This window comes from Rattus norvegicus, chromosome 20, assembly GCF_021556685.1.
Source record: "Rattus norvegicus strain SHRSP/BbbUtx chromosome 20, alternate assembly SHRSP_T2T, whole genome shotgun sequence".
Classification (NCBI taxonomy): domain Eukaryota; kingdom Metazoa; phylum Chordata; class Mammalia; order Rodentia; family Muridae; genus Rattus; species Rattus norvegicus.
Window position 1 is genome coordinate 52,581,028 of NC_141553.1, and position 19,429 is coordinate 52,600,456.

The window sequence follows — 19,429 nt, forward strand, 5'->3', positions numbered from 1 at the left end:
GTTGTGATCAGGGAAGAGAACTTATGAGCATTGGATCACACAGTGTGAGCTGCTGAGGTAGCCTTTCAAACGGACACATTTCTCTTGCTCACAATCCGGGAATAATGAAGGTCTGTAGACGTATATAATTATTTATGTATAATAAATTAGCAATTATTTAGTCTATTATACAGATTTTCCTGTTTCTTGTTGACCCTCCGTGAAAACTAGAGAAGTTGAATAGCTATATATAAGTTGATTCTTCTTCTTCTTTTTTTTTTTTTTTCCCCTTTTTCTATCTTACTAATGAGTAAACGGAGGCTCTATGTGGCTGGTCAGTTCACACGGTAGAAAAAGTACTGAAGTCTTTCCAGGCAACTTCTTCCAGGGTCCAGGCATCTGAGCGTACACCAACTTCATCCCGTGGCTGCCTCCCTCCCGGATGTGTTTTGGGCGTGGCTGCTTACCCTTGTTAAGTTTACTTAGAATGGCTGAGCGTAAGAACAGTAAGGTAAGGGCCAGGCAGGGAAGTAGTTAATGAAAGTACCCAGGAGAATGGGACTCTTTCACAGAGCCCTATCAACCGTTGATAAATAGGCAAGCTCTACGTTTTCGTTGTTCTCACATTTCCCGTAGTGAAGCACTACTGGGAACAGTTGCGTGAAAGAGCACTGCACTGTGTTTGGGGGTGGGGCGTAGAAGCAAGCAATAGTTGAGAACTGCAGGCTGCGTCATCGGCGGAGGGCGGTAAGGCGCATGAGCAGCTTTGAAGGGGATACACCGGAACTACTATTACCGGTTCCATGATACCAAACCTTAAGACTAGAATACTAGGAAGCGCTACGTAAGACAATAACATAGAACTGGAAGAAGTTGCTTGGAACACTACGGATCCTCTGGAGCCAAAATATGGAGGACCTCTGACCAAAACAGCAGTTTCAGTGGACGGTGGGCTGTAAATTCTTGGTAGGAGAAGAAGACAGGTCTCCACGGAATCGTTCCGAGGTCAGATCTGTTGAGATTGCAAGGTTAGTAGGTAGAGTTAAAGAGGAATGCTTAAGCCAGAGACAGGCAAGTGAAATGACTAGCTCAGACTTGGTTAGCAAAGGAAACACCAGGCTGCTCTCACGATAACTTGAGATTTTTGTTAACCTGATATTCTCTAGAAAGAGAAGGAAAACCCAGTAATTATATGGTTGCTACGCCACTGTCAAAAGAGGCTGTCAATTTGTATCATCTTAATACACCAACTAGGGGACTGTTAATTATAGTTTTCACTCTGGTAAATTGCAGGAGAAGCTATATAAATTACACCGCCACTTACAACATTATCTGGAGCTAATCCAGAAAGTGGCAAATGACCTTCAGCCAGCAGTTCTCAGACTGTGACCTACACCTCAGGACTTACTAGAAGTCCTGGTTCTCAACGGGACTCCTCACCACCACATGGGAAACTCTGGTGACCGGCTCAGCACAGTTCATTGTGACAACCACTCCACAGGTAACTGTGACTGACACACACACACACACACACGCTCGCACGCATGCACGCACGCACGCACGCACGCGCGCGCGCGCGCGCCAATCCAGGCTGCTGCTTAGAGTGGCAATGGCTAATGCCAGGTCTTTTCCTTGAAGTGATGATGAGGGTAGGAGGTAAGCAGTAGGGTTGGTGTAGGTATAAAGCCGGCCTTGAACGCACATGTCTGTGCTTGGCCCAAATGGTTAGCATTGCTTGAGGTTTGACCACTAGATAAATCGAGGTAATAATGACACCGCACAGCTGAAAGACAAGTCACCAGGAGCATCAAAGGGCGGGGCAAAGAGTCTGAAGGATAACGACAACAGGATGGATCAGCCACTCAGTGATTGTTTTAGGGCATTGTCGTGGGGCTGCCCTGAATTCTGACACAGTGACCTTCTTTGACATAGAAGCAGCAACATTTTATTTTCTGGAAAAGGTCAAGACCAAAATTATTTCATAGAAATAATCTTCTTTGTCAGGGGAAATAGGAATTGACGATGCCGCCTGAAAATTTTGTTGAAAAATGTTATTCGATTTGGGACAGTGATTAGTCATAAGGCGTCAGGAGCCTTTCTTCTTTAAGCTCTCATGGAGTCTATGACAGATAATCGTTCAATTAGGAAAAAAAAGACACAAAAGGGCCCCACGTGCCATTCACCACAGTTACTCCTGTCCTGAGATACCAGCATTTCTTTTCTTTGTTTTTTTTTTTTTCTTTTGGCAGAATATTAGGTAACAAGATGCTTCAGGAGAGTATAGTCCTTCTGGCTAAAATTCCCAAAACGGCAAAATAAGTCACTGCCTGTCATTTTCTGAGGAGGAGAGGAAGCAAAACCTGTTCTTAATCACTGGGCAGCTGGTATGTTTTTAATTGTCTGCGTTTATAAGCAGTAATGTAAGAGCAGCCTTCAGTATGCTTATGTAGTGTTTCCCCACACTGCTGTATACCACAGCCCTGGGAACCTGTTACACAGGCAGATTGTGCACCCTGGAGGCTCTGATTTAGGGAGGGGGGTTGATTTTTTAATGAGCATCCCAGCAATTCTGGTGCAGGTGGGTCGGAGACCACACTTTCTGAAACCCTGCCCAGGGCCTACCCATAATTTACATGCTTATTATCCTAGGGTATCTAAAAGTGGCTGGCAATTCATAAAATACCAGTTTAGTGCCAATAAAGATTTAACTGCGAGGAGTAGATGTTTATTGCAATAGAATCTCTTTTGTTGGACCTTGGAGAAAATGAGTAATCATTACAAAATAAGTTTTTATTTAAAAAATGTCATACTGTGTTTTTTGGGGGGGCAGTTTTAGGTTTCCAATAAGTCAAGCAGACAGTAGACTGTCAGTTCTTCTTCCCCCACCCCCACTCCAGCTCCCTGCCTCAGTGGTATCTTGGATGACTGAAGAATCTTCACTATAATTAAGCAGTATTGTTGGGTTGCGTTACCATTAACGGAAGTCTATGAAGAGTTCTCACTGCATCAGTCTGAAGGGCTCTGATTCCACCATTCCAGCCCTGTCACGGTTAATCTTGGGTTTGCCTCAGTGGGCTTTGGGATAACTATAGGAATACTTCTCTTTGCATGACTGTGGGGGATCCTATAGATCAGGCGAACTGTGGTAGGAAGACCCACGTGGATTGTGGGAAGCACCGAGCCCCAGCAGGCATCCTGGGCTGAAGGAGAAGGGGAGTAAAGAGAAGAGAGCGAGAGATTAAAAAAAAAACGAGGGCTTTTCTCGACTTCCGGCTGTGCACACATTGTACCCAGCTGACTCAGGCTCCTGCTACCAGGACTACCCTCCATAATGGGTTGCGTTCTGTGAACTCTGAGCTGAAATAACCCTTTCATCCATCCACTCACTGCTGCCAAGGTACTGTATACAGCAATGAGTAAATAAAGTAACCAAGGCAGGAACACCCTGGGACAGTCACATCACCCTACAGTTTTCTTGGTCCTGTTTCTCTCTTCCTCAGGTCCCCACTACAAGCCCTGCTGACACCAACCTCGCTGTCATCATAGGTTTTATTTCCAGGGTGTCATGTCACTGGACTCACGCAGGCTGCAGCTTTCTGCCCCATTCCTTCTGCTCAGCAGCATGCATTTAAGCCTCCGTTTCTTCCACAGTGGCTTGAAGGCTCATTTCTTTTCATCAATGAGTAACATTCCACTCTGGATATCTTACACTTTTAAAAAAATCCTTTTGTCTTTCGTAGGACATCTTTCAAGGTCTGTGGCCATAGATGTTGACCAAGTCTGGTAGACATTTTATAAATCTACGCTGTGTCTCTGTAGGCTTAGATTTTTCAAAACGTATTTTTTAAAGTAAGTGTTCTTAAATGCTTTAACCTCCCTTCTAGCCCACCACCTAACAGAGGTAGTGGAAAGGGAAGGTTAGGGCAAAGGAGGGTGTGGGCCTCTTTAGAAATAGTTCTTTGGAGCAAGTCCGATCTGCATTGTCAGGATATCAGCAGCTCACTTCACACAAATCAGCAGCAGCAGCAGCAGCAGCAGCAGCAGCAGCAGCAGCAGCAGCAACAGCAGCAGCAGCAGCTTGATCCACTCGCGAACACCGTTCACAAATCAGCAATGGCAGTTCAATCCAGAAGAAACTGCAAGGCTCTGCCGATAGGCCTGAGTCTGCGGAAGTAGCAAGAAGCTGCTGGAACACCACCAGACGTTTTATGGTGCGTTTTATTAATCTCTGTGAAGGAATTACAATGACCAGCAAAGGTTGCTAAGGTGTATCAATTCCACCCGGAGTCTTCAGCAAAGACCAACATCAGCAAAACCTGACAGTGAGTAGCAAAGAACAGAGAGGTGCACCAATGCCATCCAGCATCGTCCATTGTCTGTGGGGCTATATTTATATTCTTTCCAAACATCATGTGTTCTCCCAAGCATCCAGTCTAGTAAAACATCACATGCTCCCTTTCCAGGCTGCCTCCAGAGAAACACCACGTGTCTGTTCTCGACAAAACATCCTCCCGTGTATTGTGTCTGCTTCAACAAAAACGTCCCCTCGTAAGACAGTTTCCAGAAAAAGTCTCATGACACAACCGAGCCTCTAAAGAAACCAGACATTTCCACTTCATGTCTCAGACACTCATTTCTTTCATTTTAGTTATTCAGGGAAATTTCATCGAAAATTATATTGTGGGGTGGTGGACTGTGTCACCAGACAGAAAACCTGGTAAGTTTGGGTGGGTACAGGAACCCTGGCAATCCCATCATTGAGAAATATAGGCACTTACAGCTACTCCTGACCAGGTTCCTGTCCTGGAACACCTGACCACAACACCCCATTGACAAAACTGTCACAATCACAGGTAGGGACAGCGCCTCAATTCCTTCTATATGCAGATGAGGCATCCCTAACATCTTAGACTAAGGCAATAGCATCTACCATCACCACCCCAAAATGTTCGTAAGGTCCTATCCACAGGAATCAAGTGCACGAGTTATTTCACCAAAGATTGTCTGAAGAGTGCCTGTATTACTGAGCTGTAACACTCCAGGGAAGAGGATTCTCTCCCGAAGCTTCTGTCTGGACCTTGACCTAGCCCAACCAGCTGGGTGCTCAAGCCTACTGCAGCCACTTCTCCTAGCCACCTGCTATGTCCCGCAGCCTGCCACCAACTCTGGGGCAGTGGCCTTCGCTGAAGAGGCCCAGCAGCTAGCCTTGCTCTGGTTTCCCCTCTGAGATCGTCAGCTCTTTGGCCACGCTGGTCCCCGTAGACAGTGCCCGGTGTGCAGATCAGCACTATACAATTAAAAGATGTAATAAAAGTTTGTCACCCCTTTGAGCACTGTTGTGGCTTTTGAAAACCTGCAGTTAATACAGTGTATTTAAAATATACAGAAACCTTGGATACCCTTGTGTCTTCATCTGAACAAAAATAATTAGCACCTTATTATGTATGTTTTTTTCTGCCTCTGGATAGATTAACGCATAGACCCATGGGGCATACCTTGTAAAAATTAGTAATCAGACATAAAGCCTTGCTTCATGTGCTTCCTCTGAGGATCAATATGATGGGGCTATTTTATTGCACATACCAAATTGAGAGTAATTATGTAATATCCCTGTGATCCATATTTCTTTTGTCATGATTACTATCAGAATGTCTTTTTCATGATTTATGCCCGAGTTCCCACACTGTTGCTGGCAGGCATGCTGTGTTGTGAGACTCGGGATGAGCTTGTTTCTTTGGCTTTGGATGTTCCCCTTCCCACTTCTGGCAGTATAGAGTGATCTCTAATATAGTCTGGAGTTCTGAGACTCTTTCGGTTTTCTGATTTTGTGGCTTATTTTTGATAGAAATGTTATAATTTGACAGGAACTGATAAACCAACCAAACACAAAAAGCAAAGTGTTCAAGTGAGACTTCAGCTGCTCACAATACCTGGGCTTCCTTCCATGGAGGTTGTGAATATGTGACATATGGCTGTGTGAGGATGATGTCCCTGCATATAGGAAACCAAGAGCAGAACTGAGGCTGCCGATACTTACAGGAAATGCATCTTCCCTGACCCAACTCAGAGAGGAAATTATCAGACCAAAATGGTAGTAAAATTTTAGACATCCTTTAAGAGCATTTCATTTTGTGATAGTTTTAGACTTTCAAAAAAAATTAAACAATTAAGAATTCAGTGTAGATTCTTCTACACCCCGCTCAACCAGATGCTTGCTTTTGCATGGCTAAATCATAATAACAACTTTTCATATTTTTTTTAAAAAAAGGTTCTTTTTCCCCCTATAAGAAATATGTCCATTCAGTTTCATAGTAGACTGCCCAGTAGTCTGGGGCTTTGAGATTCTGATGTTTAGTCTCTAGCAGGGAAGAACGGCCCTCATTTACACCTCATCCTCCTTCATATCTAAACACAGATCTAATTGCATCTCCAGTACTCATTTTTAGACGTTTGTGAGACTCTGAATGTAGGTAGGATGCCTTTGGGTTAAGCTTAAGGTTTTGTTCTAGAGAACTACTTGTTAGACCTGAACACAAGGCCAGAAAATACTAGTAAAACCCTGTGTGAGAGGGTTGGCTGTAGACTCCAGAAACGAATGCTGCCGTCTTTATTTTTTTCAAGTTGGATTAAAATAACAACCACCACCACCAACATCAACAACAACAAACAGCAACATCATCAACAACAAACAACAAACAACAACATCAACAACAAACAAACAACATCAACAACAAACAGCAGCATCGTTATCAACAACAACAACAAAGAACAACAACATCATCCTCAACAACAACCAACAACAACATCATCATCATTAACAACAAACAACAACAAACAACATCAACAACAAACAGCAACATCAACAACAAACAACAACATCATCAACAACAATAACAAAAAACAACATCATCATCAACAACAATAACAAAAAACAACATCATCATCATTAACAACAAACAACAACAACAAACAGCAACAACAACAACAAACAGCAACAACAACAACAAACAGCAACAACAACAACAAACAGCAACATCATCATCAACAATAATAAAAAACAACAACAAACAACATCAACAACAAACAACAATGTCATCAACAACAAACAACAACATCATCAACAACAACAAACATCATCAACAACAAACAACAAATAACAATGTCATCAACAACAACATCATCATTAACAACAACAAACAGCAACATCATCAACAACAACAAACAACAACATCATCAACAACAACAAACATCATCATCAACAACAAACAACAAATAACAATGTCATCAACAACAACATCATCATTAACAACATCAAACAGCAACATCATCAACAACAACAAACAACAACATCATCAACAACAACAAACATCATCATCAACAACAAACAACAAATAACAATGTCATCAACAACAACATCATCATTAACAACATCAAACAGCAACATCATCAACAACAACAAACAACAGCAACAACAAACAACATCATCATCATCAACAACATCAACAACAAACAACAATGCCATCAACAGCAAACAGCAACATCATCATTAACAACAACAAACAGCAACATCATCAACAACAACAAACAACAACATCATCAACAACAACAAACAACAACATCATCAACAACAACAAACATGATCAACAACAACAAACAACAAATAACAATGTCATCAACAACAACATCATCATTAACAACAACAAACAGCAACATCATCAACAACAACAAACAACAGCAACAACAAACATCATCATCATCAACAACATCAACAACAAACAACAATGCCATCAACAGCAAACAACAACATCATCAACAACAACAAACAATATCATCAACAAGAAACAACAAACAACATCAACAACAAACAACAATGCCATCAACATCATCAACAACAATATCAACAACAACAAACAGCAACATCATCAACAACAACAAACAACATCAACAACAAACAACAACATCATCATCAACAACAACATCATCATCATCAACAACAACAACAATAACAACAACAACAACAACAACAACAACAACAAACTATATTATTCAGGCATGCATGGGAGATTATGGCTTTTATTTTCCCATTTAGGAAGTAAAAGTTCTGGGATAATTTACATCCTGGCTTCGTATTTTGTCACTTTTGAGATGTACATGTGGTGTTTAAATAATGCTGGGTGGCACTTTCCTCCCTGTGGCAGCTGTAGTATACTCCATATGTAAGCATTTCACTTTACATTTTAATATGCCCTGGATGAAATATGCATAGCCTTCTCAAGTAAAACATTTGAGATCAAATTGTAATTATTGTTGACTTTGTTATGTTGTCTTTCACTTACTGCAGCTCATTTCATATGCCCTGGCACTCTGTTGATAAGCCACAGACAGAGTCACTTGGGAGTGGTTTTGAAGATGTTCTATAGATCCAATGTGAATTCACATTTTATTTCTCTACTAACAGTTGAGTGGTTTCAGAATTCGATAGCATGCTTTTAGGTGAAGTTCAGTTAACACAAAGTGGGGGGCCTAAATTGTAAACAGCAAGTGGGCTTGCAGTAGGAGGGGCTTGGGAAAGGTGTGGGGGAGATTAAGATAAGAATTAGAAAGTTACATATAGTTCTTTTTTCTTTGTTTTTTAGAATTTTGAGAAAGGGGTATAGTTCCTTTGGTCAAACTTGGTATGTGTGGCTCTCAGCAAACATTGTGGGCACATTTCATGACTGTAAGAACGTGTAGTGTCATGGGTATAGGAACTATACTCCATTGATATGACCACTCTCTTCAGGTAAGTAAGTATGAGGACTAATTTAAAGATTCTGATGAAAGCTAGAGTCTGATTTATAACATATGCAAAAGCCAATTAAGCCATGTCACAGATGTGTGACTGTTGGCTGGATGGGAGGAGAAAGAAGTTACAGAGAACCGATTCCTCTGTACCAGATTGGAAGTGTTTAGCCGAGTGACAAAACCTGGATGTAAAGTGGTATAAACAATGAAATGAATTTAGTAGCTCACAGAACGTAAGGCCCCAATATGGGGGAGCTCCTGATTGGTTGATTCAGTTTCTCAATGTACTAGACACCTGTGGTTTTGCTTTCTTCTCTGTTTTGTCATTCTGGAATCGGTGGCTTAGTTTTTCTGATGGTTTAAAGATGGTGGCCACATTACCAGCTCTATAGCAGTCAGCCGGTAGAGAGGCCTATTCCTAGACATTTTCTGTCTGTCTGCCTGCCTGTCTGTCTCTTTCTCTCTGTTAATAAGAAAGCATTTCTCATATTTTCTATACATTGTAGTAACTGGAGTTACATCACATACTCATGTCCAAAAACACCAAACTTGGCATTAGGAGTAAGAAAGTCAAGGTCAGAAAGTGGATCCTCCTTCTCTTGCATCATCTGAGCACAGAGAGAAGGGGAAGGGACCTCATCTGAACAGCATAGGGCTTATGTCAAGGAGTGGGTAAAAGGAAGGACTTGGGTTGATCACAATGCTTCTGCTACTATAGATAACATTGTTTCTTTTCTTGTGTCTAGTTCAACTTAAATATTTTAGCATGGATATTTGGGGAAACTGGCTGCTGAATTTTCCATGTATGGGTGCATAAGTTAATAAACCAGCGTGTTCAAGTGAACTCAGCTTCCAGCCACTGCGGGGAGGAAACAGGAACTGATTCAGTCAATGATTAAAAGTCAGCCGAGCTCGGAGGCTGAAGCTCCTTGGTGCTGTGACCCACAAAAGAGCCGTTAACCTTGTTCTTCGCAAATCTTTCTTTAGCTATCTCGGAAAGGAAATTTCTATTTTAAACCACAGAGCCTTCCGCACAGTATCTGGCTGTGGAGTTTATGAAAAGGAGTCAGAAAAAAAATAATGTGTTTGGTCTTATCTTAATAACATGTACTGTCCTGAGGCTTGTTTGAAGTTGGTAAACAGAAATATGGACTTCCAGAGAAGACTCGGGGGGTCTATAATTGTGAGAAAGTGGAGAATTTTAAAGACTCTGGAAACTATAAATCATAACATCAATCTACACTGAGGGGATAGAGTGGGATTCATGTTTCTTGTTCTTATTTGAAATGTTGCTGCATGGTTTGGCCCATGAGCTCGACTTTCCACAGTAACAAGAATGGTGTACTACTTAGGACAACCTTGCCTAGGCATGTGTGACACATTGTATTGTATTGGCTAATTGCCTGTCTGTCGTCCATGGACTCTATTACCTCATGATAGTTTCTGACTCTTTATATAGGATGGGCTTAGGGTAGTAATGCCTTTGAAGGAAAGGTTGAATTTTTTCCCCCAGCCCTAAAAGAATCATAAAAATTCAAACCATGGGTAGGTATGGTGAGCTCTAGTTAAGATTGGAACTTAAAACACACCCCGAGCTACCCTTAATTACGATGTGTGTTTCAACTGCAGAGGCCCATGTCTGCTAACTCTTGTCTCTAGCACCAATCACTGAACCCCTGTCTTCAACATCACCCATAGCCCCAATCAATGTGATATGGAAGAATTTTTCCAAACTCTATTGAATGTTGAAAGTACCAGAATCTGTTCATGTTGCCACAGGAGACACTAAATAACTTACCATGAGAGGCACGGAGGGCCAGCTCCATGTTTTCCTCCTTAGGAACTGAGGGGCGGCAGACTGCTCCATCCCATGTCTCACTCAGAGACTCCCTCCTCCTTCCTGCCTTCGTGTGGCTTCTGTGAAGAAGCTACAAAGGGAGTAACTTTGCTCAGTCCCTTTATGTCTGAAATACTTCTATTCATAACCTTGCGTTTGGTAGGTTCCTTGGGTTTTGAATTCCAGAGTAGAAATGACTTCCTCTCCGAATTGAAAACCATTGTTTTGTTGTCCTCTGCCACATGCACATCATATATATCACATACATGTACAAATATAAGAATTGATTCAGAACAGTCATCCATGATTTCACATGATGTCTCTCTGTCTCTCTGTCTCTGTCTCTGTCTCTGTCTCTCTCTCTCTCTCTCACACACACACACACACACACACACACACATTTCATATAGCTGTAAGGACAATAGACTTCATGTTAGAAACTCAGAATTGCAGGATAAGTACAGGCAGTAGTTTAGTGGTTGTAAGCTTGGACTTTGAAATCAGACACACTTGTGTCTGAGCCCTAGAACCCCTCATTTCTCACTAGCTGTAAGATCTCAGGAAATCCTGAATCTCCAAGTCTTTGTTTCTTCCTACATAAAATGCACAAGATAAGAGTTCTTAGGCCATCATAGTTGTGATAATTCAGTAACTCAATTAGTCCTTTGCGTACACGAATCCTTAGTGAAATATGTGCTATTGTTTGTCATGAACACTGCCATGCATTAATAAAATTACCTGCCTAAACATCTAAACTGGGGGTTGAGGCATCCTAAGTATACAAGGAAAATTCATTTTTTAATTCTAAAAAAGGAGAGCATTTAATAAAAACTCAAACAGTATAAGATTTAAGTAACACAAAAGTGGTGTTTTGTTCTCCAATCTATTGATATCACTTTTCAGAATAACTTACCTAAAAATGTTTAAAATTTAATTTTGGTGGGCATCGTGGTGCATGCCTTGAATCCCAACACACAGGAAGCAGAGGCAGACACAAAAGGATATCTACATATTTGAGGCAAGCCTGGTCTACATGGCAAGTTTCAGGCCAGCCAATGCTACACAGTGAGATTCTGTCTCAAATGAGACAAAACAAAACCAAATCAAACCCCTATCAAAAACAAAACAAAAAACCTAAAAATTAATTTTTATGTAACCTATCTCTCATCATTCAAATTTATCACCTTTGCACACAGTGCCCGCCGGCTGCCACGAGACTGGTGAATGTAACATACATCTTTCTGTCCACCCCTGTCAATACTCATTTGGGTTTTTATACTTTAATTCGCCTGCCGACTGCTCTTTATAACTGAATTATACATGCAATTATATATGCAAATCCTATTTCTCGCTGTCTCAAACATTAGACGGGATCTTAGTTCCCCATTATGGTGTGAGGAAATTAGCCTTCCGTCTTCCTCCCAGCTCCCTGTCAGCTCCCCTCACCTATCACCAGCTAAACTATTGCTGTCATGTCAGGATAGTGTGCATTAGCTGCTTTTCTTGTTCCCGTGACAAAACGCTTGAGGGAAGTGACTTAAGGGGAGAAGGGTTTATGTTGGTTTATAGTTTAAGAATCAATGAAGTCCATCCTGGATGGAGAGAGGCTTCTCAGTCACATTGCATCTGCAGGTAGGAAACAGAGCGCTGAGCGCAGCTGCCCATGGGATCTTCTGCTCGTTCTATCTTCTTATCAGCCTCGAACGCCGGACCATGGGATGGAACAGCCAGCATTCAACAGAGTCTCTTCCCTTTTCAGCTAAACCTATCTGAAATACCAAGACCAACCAGTCCAGAATTACATCTCTTAGATGACTCCAAATCCATACAATGGAGAATAATGGCTACATATAGCATGTTTATGTCCTGTCTGGTGACTGATCGGTCCTCTATAGGCCAACTCTGAACATTGACATCAACAGTGAGCTTTGGTCATATTATGGCTATACAAGGCTTGCTCTCTGAAGACCTAATGAAATGATTAATCTGTAGAGAAGATACAATCTTCAGTGTCACAGAACTCACATTGTTTGAAGAGAACATTCTGAGTGGAAAACTCATGTTGATTTAAAGTTTTCTATGTCTATCGTTTTTCAGAGGCATTTCAATTTTTAATTAGATTACATGCTTTTCTACGTAGTTTTTTTTTTAGTTTTAGTTTTCTGTTTTGCGTAAGAAAGGTGTCAGCTGTAGCGTAAACACTGATGTAAGGGGAGAAGTAGAAAGAGGGAGTTCAGAGAGAGATGCTATGCCTCTTTAGGTTGTCTAGCTGATTAATCTTAATTAATCTTAAATTTAAAAAATGTAAATAAACCATATTAGGCACATGCTAGAGGAAAAAGCAATAAAGAATTATTTCTATCTGGAGAGACCTGTGTCTTCTTTGGTACCGAATTTCAAATTTCAAATTACTTCCTCCAAATCACTGTTTTGCTCTCATTGGTGAGACAGCTGGACCCCCGTGTGAGCCTGGCCCTTACTCCACATAAGAGCAGTATGTAATTTTGTTGGTTTGCTTTGTTCAGAGGAAAAGTCTTTTGAACCTTCCCTTTCTCCTTAAAGTTCTTAAACTTTGCCTGAATCTGTCTAAGAGTTTTCTGCTTGGTTCTTGCTGAGGGTCCTGACACAAAGACTCATCTTTGAATATTCCGGATGCGTTTCTCCCATCGTCAGATGATGTGCTGTCTGTGTTTCTTATTGTTCTTTGTGGAAACTTTATGGGATGAATGTGAGATCTTGAGGTTTTGTTCTCTTCATATTTTCTTTTTAATTTTGATTCTATGATGTATTATCTTTTTATCTTGTCAATCCTAGTTTCAATTTCAAAGAGCATTTTGCTTCCCATGGCCTTGGTTTTATTCATCGCACACATCTCTTCTCCCTTTTGGTCCACCGTTGTCTCTGCCCATCTTGGTTTCTCTTTTGGATGGTTGATGCATATTGGGCTCTATTGGCCTTCAGTTGCTCTGATTAGTGAATGAAAAGTGAGTATGGCTAACATAGAAAGTGGGCAGGGATTTTTCTTATTCTGTACTAAGGCAGTGATTTTTAAGAAGTATTTTTAATTTAAAAATTAATGCATATAAGGACTAGAAATGAAAAAGCAAAGCAGAGGATACTGTGGAAGTAAATCTTTTTACTGCAAATCACCAATGCCTCAGAGAATAAAATTGTCAATAATGTTTCCTTGCTCCCTATGTCTCCTTCTAGAACCAAGTATATACACACATAGTTACAGGGATACATATGTATGTGTGTATGTATGCATGTATGTATCTGTTATCTATCCACCTACCATGTTCTTACAGACACTTATAAAAAGGTTGGCTACATGGGGACTGACATATCCACGTCACAGAGCAGTTTGGTGTTAAACCAATTTAGTTAAATGAGTATATTCAGTTTCTCCAGAAAGTCTATAAACATCCTAACATTTTTCTTTGTTTGCTTTTCAAACAGTTTTATATACCAGGCATAAGTCCCTTCCTATGAAGCGAGTCCTCAAACAAATAAACCACCTCCAAGTGTGGAATGCCTTCTTAGGAATTGCTTGTCTGTGGAGATAATCTCTTGTACGCTGTCTGGAAGCATCACCAGGCAGTAAAAGTCTAATGGCCAATGAGCTGAGGCAGGATTAGAAGGTGGGGCATCCAGAAAGAAGGCAGTGAGGAACTCTGGGAAATAGACAGGTACGGGAAGACCATGTTAACACTGTAAATAGAAATGTCTCCATGTCATTATTCAGGTAGAACAAGGAAAGCCTAGAAAAGCCTCACACTTGTACACTGTGGGTCAGGGATGCTCCAGACCCCTCCCCCTCCTCCTGCCATCCTTCTTGGTTGTGCAAGAGAACTAGAAGTTTTGATTTTTGAGACAAAACTCTCCCTTCGTTGTCCTGTCTGGCTTTGAATTCTGCCTCAGCCTCCCAAGCAAGGGAATTGTAGTCAGGTGCCACCACCTTGGCTCAGATGGACATTTTTTGTGAACGACCAATCTTGTTTGTGGAGATTTTTTTCCCTTTCATAGTAAGGGAGTTTTACATTGACCAAATCTTATACTGCTAAGAAGTTAGAGCCCATCTAATCTCTTGTATTATACATATTGTCCTGAATATTCTTATACAGACTTCTTGGCATTTATCTGCAAATATATTCAAATTAGGAATTTCTAGGTAACATAGGATGAGTGTTTGAAACAGATTAAAAAGGCTCTGCAATATATGTTGTGCTGCTTTCCTGAAAATGTAATGTGCTTACCAGATAAACACTGAAGGTACAAAAAGATATGGTAGAAATTAAATCAATTTCAGCTCCTCCTCCTCTATTAATCTCCTCTACCGCTCTTCTCAGCCTCAGCTTCTGTTTTCCTCTGTATATGTAAGGGAGATCTCTGTGTGTGCATACACATGCGTATGTATGTGTGCATGTGTGTGTGTGCATATGCCTGTGTGTGCATGTGTGTATATATACATGTGTATGCATGTGTGTGTGCATATACATGTGTGTGTGCACATGCCTGTGTGTGCATATGCATGTTTGTGCTCCTGTGTGTGTGCATGTGTGTGTATGTGTATGTGCATGTGCATGCATGTGTGCATACACATGCATATGTATATGTACATGTGCATGCATGTGTGCATACACATGCATATGTATATGTACATGTGCATGCATGTGTGCATACACATACATATGTATATGTACATGTGCATGCATGTATGTGCATGCATATACATACATGTATGTATGTGCATATGCATGCATGTGTCTCTGTGTGTGTGCATATGCATTTGTGTGTTTCCTCTTTGGAGATAACTTTCTAGAGGGATCATAGCTGAGTCAAAGCTCTGGAGGAAAAGGGAACTTTTAATTTATGAAAAATATTCACATTCAGTTTCTTTTAAAATTAAGCCATCCTAGCTGTCCCTGAAGTGTGTCATGACATATTGCAGGAGCGTTTCCCGTTTCTCCTCCCTTCACTTTAGCTATCGTCCGTGTGGATATGAGGGATTTTCAAGGGACACATTCTGTCTTTGTTAGTATGAAGACAGATAGGATTTGTATGGCTCTGCTCCTTTCTTCTAGTACTGGAATCTATGGTGAGTGACATTGTCTAAGGAAGGAGGAGCTAGAGAGATGGCTCAGTGGTTAAATGGAAGGCTCCTTTTCTGAGAACTGGGCTTCAATTCCATCACCAAAACAGGGACTTATAATTATCCGTAGCTGCCATCCCGTGGTATCAGACAGTCTCTTCTAGCCTTCCCTGGCACCAGGTCTGCATGTGGTCCACAGACACACACAGAAGCAGAACTTTATAATCATAAGAATCAATCAAGCAAATGAGTAAGTAATTTGAATAGAAAGGCTATTTGAGATTTTTCTCTTCTCTTTGGTCCTGGACAAGTAAATGGTGCAGTTGGATTTTTGTATGACAACACAAAGAGGCCACTTTTGACGAGCGGCTTCCACAGAGCACACAATTATTAAGAGGCTGTTTCTCTTCTTGCCTTTCCATCACTAATTATTATTTATGTTTGATTCCAGTGCCTTCCCACTATCTGTCATTCCTGTCTGTGGATAGTCTTTAGTATATGAGGATTATAAAATACTTATTCACAGAGACAAAAGTCCTGGAAGGAAATGGTATTTGAGAGAGCACAGTTTTTTCGTATCAATGTGCTAAAAGTAGGTCATTTATTTTTATTAATCTTTACCATGAATTTTGATGATCAATGTGGAGATTTACATTTACAAATTAATCGAGATTGAGCAATAAAATGTTAATTGGATTATTAAAGTCAGATCCAGGATTGAGAACCATCTGTACTTCTTATAGACCATATGATCTTGGGAAATTCAGAGTAATTTTCTTGGGCATCAATTTCTTCATGTGCAAATGTTCGCAAGATTGTTGTGTGGATCGAGGAGAAAATATAAGCAAAGCCTTTTCGAGTGCTATGTGCTGAAAGTTACAGTCATAAGTGAGAAGTGGGCAAGCTTAGAAAAATCAGCAAAAAAAAAATTTCTTATGTCCAGGTCCAACACTGAATATCACTGTGGAGTTTCAGAAATGTTGTCTTTTAAGAATTCAATGATGAGACATTGTGAACTCCCAAGCTTCCTCTTAGACAGGGTATCTCAATGACTCAGTCTTCTTACTCTTAATCAAAATTACACGCAGTCTACCAGGGCCAGGGCCTCAGGTAGAAACAGAGGTGTACGGAAGGCAGGGCCGGAGGGGCTGGGAACGGTCATGAATGACAGCTCAATGGAACTTACTTATGAGGTAGTAGAAACCTGTGGGGCAGGCAAGTTGGGGGTGAGATTCCAAATAGGCTCAATGAGAAGATTAAAAAGTTCCCCAGTGAAACTGAATTCAGAAACATAATCATTTGGTGGCAACTACGCATAGCAGTGTTTCCAAGGTAGAGGGATGGCTTTTCAAGTTCCTAGAGAGGTCTTTACTGCTATTGATTTGGCTGAAGCCAGAGGCTTCTTATTGTTACTGAGTTTCCCAGATTCCTCACTGTCTACCTGACTGTGCACCAGACTCTGGCTCATTGGGAGTAAGAAACCATGCCAGAGGAAAGATCAGCACATCCCTGAGCCTTTATCCACGATACTGAGAGATGGAGTGATGTATCTCAAACAGGTCTTTCAGTGTTGTCATCGACGGTTCAGAGTAGGGTTGTGTGAGGAGAAGACATCACAGGCCGCAAAGAAGAGGAAGAGGCTGAAACGGGGAGACTGTCACAGGGCAAGCATGGAGCAGTGAGGTATTAGGCTCAGGGATGTATATTTAGAATGGGGAGCATGGCCAGAGGCAGAAGTGGTATGGGAGAAGGTCAGCATTCACTATGAAGGAAAAGCTAGAAGGAAGGGCCCAGGGATGTGTTAAATTTCACAATCCAGTAGGTGGGGGGCTGGGAATATCATAACAGGACATTCAGAAGACAAGATTTGAGAAGCAGGGTGAAGAGAAGTGACAATACAGGCCACTGGACATGCGGAATAAATACACGGACTTTGAGAAATGCAGAATAAATGCCCAGACTTTGAGAATGGTAAGTAGGTTTGAAAGGTTTCTATCCCCAAGGCCAAATTAAAGCTTCGTGTTACAGATTATACAATGAGATGAACATTTTCTTATAAAATGTATTCAGATTAAGGAAATGCAATATGAGGGACCTTGTTCAGCCAGCAGCTTGCACTGGCTCAGTTGTCATAGACCACAACATGTCTGGCTGTGGCACTTAGTGATTTTTGGTGAATGAGTAAATGGGATTGCTGGCAGACCACGGAGCAGTAATTTGCATTAGGTTGGACCTGTCAGTTTGAGTAGATACTCACTTTCTTGGCTTCAATTCAAGTTGGCTGGATATTAGGATAAACTGAGGACCCTTTACAAAACGTCCCAAAGCTAGGCTGAAACCCATACCCATTAAATCCCTTAACCATGGTGATTTAAGCTTACATATAAGATCAGAAATACTGACAGAGCTTCCTCTTTGCAGGTGACATTGTTCTCTGGGCCATTGGCCCATGGAGTTTCTTGTCCATGTATCCTTTCCCGGCAAACAGTCCACATGTGTGCACAGTACGAATAAAACCATCAACGCAGTCAGAATACTGCAAGGCTGTCTCGCACCTCTTCACACAGAGCAAGGCTGTGTGCTCTGACAGATTTGCGCACTGCCTCACCTAGATTCCAAAGTTTAAGAACTTAATTTTCAACACCCAAATGTTGAAAAAGTTCATATAAATCTTATTTATCTTAAAATAAAACCAGGAGTGAGTGATGGGTCTTTACCCGTTGTCTATTTTAGGAATAATGTGAACTATCCATCACCGTTTATGTCCACAGTGGTTAGCTTTTTATTCACTTGCCTGGCATTCCTGACCTCTGTAGGCTCAGGATTTGGGGGCTTTGGTTTGATCTAAATGGTGGTCTGATGGCTTTTCACTGGAAGAAAAAGGAGACCCTCTGATCATCTTTGTAGAGAGGAAGAGACAGGCAGAGGGAAGATGGATAAAGGAACACAGTTTCAAAATTAGTCTGGGATCAGAAAGACTGGACATGAAGGGTAAGTGTATGAAGGTAAGAAGATTTGGGGGAGGGGAGGAGGGAGCATGAGAGGCTGCTAGTCTCTGTAAAATAAATGCAGCATCGTGAATCAGAAAACACAGTATTGGGTTGAACAATGGGGGAAGATTTAGGACCCTTATACAGAAACTTACTGAAGAGGAAACAGACTTAGGGGGTGAGAGATAAGACAAGATCCCTTAGAAAGCACTGAGTATGTAAGAATTTCCAATGACTTATTTATTTTGAAACAGCTTTTTCTCTACTTATTTGGAACAGAAGGTTAAAGTAAAAAATTATATTTTAGAGCTTTAAAAGTTATCTTAATGTTACGTTTAAACCAATCTTTTTTCAAGTATTTAATTTCAAGAGCATTAAGGAATAAGTCCCATAAAGGCCATTGCTAGAGCAACAAAACTTACCTTTCCTTTGACTGTATATTACAAAGCTTCCTGCTTTATTATTTTTCCAACTGTAGCACCATTTTTTTTTATTAAATCACAGAAAAGGATGGTTGGAAAGCACTTATGCAAAAGTATTCACGTGTTGTGTTTCAGTGCCAATATTTGTGTTTGACTGAACCTTTTCTGATAACATAAAAGCAATTTGCTTTATTGAATGGAACAAATGTTTGTTTGTTTCTTAGGGAGATTTTTTGGTTTGTTCAGGTCTGCTTGCTTTTAGAGATGGAAGTCATGTAAGCAGAAATGATGTTGCATTAAAATTATCCTCCATCAATTTGTTTTA

The 19,429-nt window shown here is 40.9% G+C and overlaps 1 long non-coding RNA gene across 5 annotated transcripts in view; it reads left to right on the top strand.

Moving 5' to 3' along the window:
- Positions 1-833: 833 nt before the first annotated feature.
- LOC102556488 (uncharacterized) overlaps positions 834-19,429 on the top strand; it is a 29,862-nt gene continuing 11,266 nt past the window's right edge. Inside the window, exons 1-4 of one of the 5 annotated variants that reach the window (XR_015645962.1) lie at positions 862-1,007; positions 1,273-1,480; positions 2,229-2,363; positions 18,600-18,683. This is a non-coding gene — a long non-coding RNA (uncharacterized LOC102556488). Of the gene's footprint in view, positions 1,008-1,272; positions 1,481-2,228; positions 2,364-18,599; positions 18,684-19,429 lie in introns of all 5 variants that reach the window. The other 4 variants (XR_015645960.1, XR_015645964.1, XR_015645961.1 and 1 more) reach the window with 4 other exon arrangements.